Source organism: Sphaeramia orbicularis, chromosome 15, assembly GCF_902148855.1.
Source record: "Sphaeramia orbicularis chromosome 15, fSphaOr1.1, whole genome shotgun sequence".
Taxonomy (NCBI): Eukaryota; Metazoa; Chordata; class Actinopteri; order Kurtiformes; family Apogonidae; genus Sphaeramia; species Sphaeramia orbicularis.
In genome coordinates this window covers 31,569,696-31,575,695 of record NC_043971.1, presented here as the reverse complement: position 1 = coordinate 31,575,695, position 6,000 = coordinate 31,569,696, and positions in this window count along the sequence as shown.

Sequence of the window (6,000 nt, the reverse complement as noted above, 5' to 3'; positions counted from 1 at the left end):
GGAACTGATTCTGATGATGTACAATCATTAACCACAGACTGCATATTTCTTTGTAAACCAGCTGCAGCCCTGTTGCAACACTAGTCACACGTGCCCCGAGAGGAAAAACTTGGAAAATGTCAACCACTCGTTTTGACATGAAATATGATTTTATGTATATAACCTTTGCACTTGAGTTTGTCTCAGTTACACTGACTAATAATCTCTTGAATCACTGTTAACACTGATTCATTGAAGTTGCATTTCTAAGGTGTATTCTCACCCAAAGCATTTAACTCATGTTTGAAAATAAAGTGATTCCTGGGAATGTTCCTTGTTTGCTGTATGTTTACTCTATTAGGGTAATTAATGTGATCTGAATGATGTTGTGTGTCAAAGTGAATTCAGATGTAGATTTCAACATTGTGCACTTTTCCATGAGAAAGTGATCAAATTTGTCTTAACCTCCCACGATCCAGCCATGGGTTTTCTGTCCACACAGCTTCATACAAAAAAAAACCCAAAAAAAACTACCCTCCGCAAAAGACATTCCATAAAAAAAAAGTATCTGAACAAAACTTTTGCATCATGTTTCCAATATAGGCAATTATTTAATTTAAAAAAGCCAAAACGTGTACTTCCCTGGGTCTCGGGAGGCTAAACCACAGAGAACAGAACATTCATAGGTAACTCCGCAGAACATGCGATCATGAGATGAATTCTCCATTAGCAAAATTTAGCTACCAGGTAATCCACCAATTTAATGGATGTAAATAAAGATTCAAATTGCATTTTTTTTTTTCAGTTGCTTTTGTGTATTTCTCAAATCATCATTAAAGTTTGCACGACAGTAAAGGCATTTCTCAAAACTGCAAAGCACAGTAGAATACCTGCAAAATGTGCAAATTGTTCAAAATGCTCAGTTTATTTACCAAAAGTGAATGAGATGTTAATGAAATTATCAGTACCAATAGAATGACAAGCCCACTTGCCATTAGTGATGAACACAATAGTCCAAATATGTGTTTTTTTGGTAATATTACAGTTTATAGGAAGGAATTTCTAACAAAAACTGTCAAGGTTTTTGGTAACGCTGACTGAGCAATATCAAACTGTGTGATTAGATACAGATACACTGGATATGATTGGGTTTTTACTATATTTACTGTACTGTACTGCACTAAACAAAGCGGTTAAAATTACACCTTTACCATAATTTAACATAGGACCCCACCACCACCACCACCACCACCACCACCAGGGCTCAGGTGTGTCCCATGCCTCTGATGGGCAGCTTCACCTACTGCAATACTACAGCAAATGTTAAAGGTGCAGACCGGCCATCACAAGTACATGCAAATTACAGCTCAGTGTCTTTACTTGTGCTGGTGTTCCTGTCAGTCAGGACTCATATTTTCATCCATGTTGCGGTGGATATTGTCCCTGGCAATGCAGTGTGGAAAATATCATCTCACATATCACAGCTGACCCTCCTCACAAGTCTGCAGTCTCTTCACATACATATTCATTCAATTTAGGAAACATTTACAAAAAATGTGATTGATTATAAAAACTACTCAACAGATTGTGATTGTGATTGTGACACTTGTGATTGTAATTCAACACTTTTGCATGTAATGACTCAAGCAATGAACTAATGTCTAAATGTTTTGAGGGGAAGGAATATTCAACAGAGAACCTGTTTAATACCATTCGACTGACTTGACAATAGCAGTTGTTATTGTAAAAAAACAACAACAAAAAAAGTAGACAATATTACACAAGTAGTTGCATAGATGTGCCAAAAATGTTCATCATTTGTTTGAAAGAATGACCAGTTACTTTGATGATGTAGACACATGACTAGGGGATATGGAGTTTGAACTAATAATTTGGGAATTTCTGCTCTGAGCTGAGAAATACACAAATGCGACTGAGAAAATCTGTTCTGCATAATGACATTCATATGTTCCTGACTGATTCTGACAATTGAATGGACCATTTTGTATGTGATGACTCACACTGTGAATGTTTTTAAGAGTGGAAATAATCAACATAATCAGATTGGATCAGCATGACATATCCATTTGGTAACAGTGCAAACTGTAGACAATTGTACTTACTCATTTGCACATAAGTGCTAAAATAATTTAAAAGAATGAGAAATTTAGATTTGTCTGCTGTTCTGAGGTTTGTGCATGTTATTTTAAAAATCATTAGCATTTTAGAATTGTGCCAAAGCAGTTTATTAAAAGAAAACGTATGAAGCCCCTGCACATGAAGCTGCTGGTGGACCAACACTAATTAGCCTTCTATATCAATGAGTCCTTTACACAAAGGTGTGGAGAATCACTCGGCACACTGCTGTAGACTTTTTTTCCAGTCAGGTGGTGTGAGTGTGTGTGAGAGAGAGGGGATCTAACACCTCTATGTTAAGTTTCCTGGTGGCTGCTCACTCATGACTCACCATCTTTTCTCTGCTCTAGTAAATGGATCAGGAATGAGTGACTATTTTTTATTCAGAGGGCCATGACTTAGATAAAGTAAGTTACAGCTGAACTGAAACATGAATATGGTAAAAATGACTTTATGCAATAGGTCATTGGTGGGTGGATTTTATTCTGGCATATGAAGAGACTGCAATGAAAACAACTGACATACCATACCATACCATACCATACCATACCATACCATACCATACCATACCATACCATACTAGGAATGTAACAATATGAAAATTTCATATCTCAGTTATTGTGACCAAAATTATCACGATTATCGTTATTATCACGGTATTGTTGAAACTGTGCTCAAAATGTTCAAAAAGTACTAATACACACACTGAAATAATTTAACCAAGTTGTATTTTGAAAAAACCAAAAAAAAACCAAAAACAAATAAAATAATTAGTACAATGTACCTTCTGTTGGCAGAAACATTCAAATATTAACTCTTAGTGGTCTGAGCCTATTTTGTCCGTTTTTCAGTCCTTTTGATTTTGCCTTTATACACTATATAAACAAATATTTACTGTACCCATTGGGATCTGTTTTTTCAGCACAACTTCATCTATACCATCTGTCCATCATTTTTTCACTTTAACCTACAACAAAAACATAAAAGGACAGAAAACACAAAAAAATATACAAAATCGGATTTGAAATATGTATATACTTTATTGCATAAATAACACAAAGATGTTTAATGAACCTGTTCAAAGACTTTAAAAGTGAATATTGGTTCCAAATATTAGGTATAGAAAATTAAAACTGTAAAAAAATTAAAACTATATTCAAATATTTGACATAAAAGAAGATCTTTACATTGCGTTTTGTCTGGAAGAGTGCAGTAATAAAATACGGTTATCATGATAATTAGAATTTAAACGGTAATACTAACCATCTACAATTTTACCACGGTTTATCATTATACTGGTAATCGTTACATCCCTATACCATACCATACCATGCCATACCATACCATACCACTTTTATTTGTATAGAACATTTTACCAACACAAAGTCTCCAAAGTGCTGCACAGAGTACAAACTAGCATAAATAAAATTTGAAAATAGAATAAAAATAAAAAATATTAAAACATGTTCATAAGCATACAGTCAACAATTAATAAAATAATCTAATTGAATGCAGTTAAATTAGATTACATCTCACCAGTCGCCTCATAAGATCCATTACATAAAACACACTGCATTAGCTACTCCATAAATACGGACAGTCATAAATTCACCATGGAGTGTATTTCTTTTTAAACCAGCTGCTGATTTGTTGCCTGTTGCAACAACTGTCACATGTGCCTCAGGAGGAATAGAAGGGAAAATGTCAACCATTCATTTTGACATGAAATGTGACTTTATGCACACATCCCTGCACTTGTAGTTTTTTTCAATTGCTTTGGCTAGTCTCCTGAAACAACGCCAACATTCTCAAAGGTCCATTTGTCAGAATATCTTAGAGAATATGTAGAAAAGGTCCTGACTCACCTGAAACATTTAGCTGATGCTCGAACACAAAGTGAGCTACAAATGTGTGATTTTATGCACTCAGCCCTGCATTTATACAGTGGTTTCTCTCAGTTGCTTTAACTAATCTCCTAGAACAACACTAAAATCCTCAGAGGTGCATTTGTCAGAACATCTTAGAGAATATGTAGAAAAGGTCCTGGCTCACCTGAAACATTTAGCTCAAGCTCAAAAACAAACTGAGATGGAAACGTGATTTAATGCACACAGTTATTGGACTGATGGTCTTTCTCAACTGCTCTGTCTAATTTTTTGAAACAATTAAAATTAACAGTAGTCAAGAAACTTTTTAGCAATGAAAATGAACTGTTAGTCATTTCATAGAGGTTTACTGCATCATATAAATATTCTGCTTGCACTCGAAAAAATCTAAATCTTACCAAGTGTCTTTTTCTCATTTCTCAAAATATCTCATCCCACTTAAAATAAGACATAATCACCTAAAGAGTAACTTTTCCGTGAGATATAAGAACTTATTTTTAGACAGTAGATCTTGAAAATCTTATTTCAAGAAATGTTACTAAGATAATTTTCATTTGTTCCATTGGCAGATTTTTTTTTTTTTTTTTTTTTTTTTTTTTTTACTTGAATTAATCAAAAAAAATCTTGAATTCAGCAAAAAAAAAAAAAAATCTGCCAATAGAACAAGTGAAAATTATCTTGGTAAGATTTCTTGAAATAAGATTTTCAAGATCTATTGTCTAAAAATAAGTTCTCATATCTCACTTAAAAGTTATTCTTTAGGTGATTATGTCTTATTTAAAGTGTGATGAGATATTTTGACTAGAAATGAGAAAAATACACTTGGTAAAATTATGATTTTTTCCAGTGTGGCAATAAAGTTAAAAGATGATGAATCTTTTTTTCTCGTTTTTCCCATGATCACAAGTTTTTGGAGTAGTTAGCATGTTAGCATATTGCCTCATCTTCATCTTGGCAAATCATCAAAAACATATCGACTTGTGATGAAACATAATGAGAAGATGTGCTACTTCGACAGATTTAGATAGGGTAAAGGTTAGGCTTTTCTGGTGAATTGGTCTGTTCTTTGAGTGACATTTCAGCTTCTCATAAAAAAATTGTAAAACATACACACATAAAACATCCATTTAGTATGCAGAGCAATGTAGAAGGCAAGAGATAGTAAAAGTCAAGTAGAAGAAAGTAAAAAGGAGGCGTAAGCAGTGAGATATACCAGTGAAAACCGTAAATCAGAACAGAACAGAGGTTATGTAAAGGAGAAGATGGATGGATAGATAGATAGATAGATAGATAGATAGATAGATAGATAGATAGATAGATAGATAGATAGATAGATAGATAGATAGATAGATAGATAGATAGATAGATAGATAGATAGATAGATAGATAGATAGATAGACAGACAGACAGACAGACAGACAGACAGACAGACAGACAGACACAGACAGATAGATAGATAGATAGATAGATAGATAGATAGATAGATAGATAGATAGATAGATAGATAGATAGATAGATAGATAGATAGATAGATAGATAGATAGATAGATAGATAGATAGATAGATAGATAGCATTCTCACTGACACAATGGCTCCCAGCTGTAGTGTGTGTATGTGTGTGTGAGCCACTTTTCTCCCACTCAGGTCATTTCTAAACAACAGGACAGGGTCAAGACCATACAGATTAAACTATTACCATTATGATGTTAGATGGACTCAGGGGGAGAATCAGAACCAGCAGTTATGAATACAAGGTTTTATAGAACATAGTTAAAATGACGCACAGCTGCCAGAGAAGAAAGAGGAGGGAGGGGAAAGGGGGGGCTAAGATGTCGGGGATGTGAGCCTCCTTACATGTGTGTGTGTGCCTCAGCCATGTGTTCAGTGACTGTGTGTAGGTGTGAGGGGATATTTTGTCTGCAGCAGGGGGATTCAGGCATGAGAGAGGCCTTCGTCGTATAATAGGATAATGTTTTATCTCAGCGGAAGAAAGGAGGAG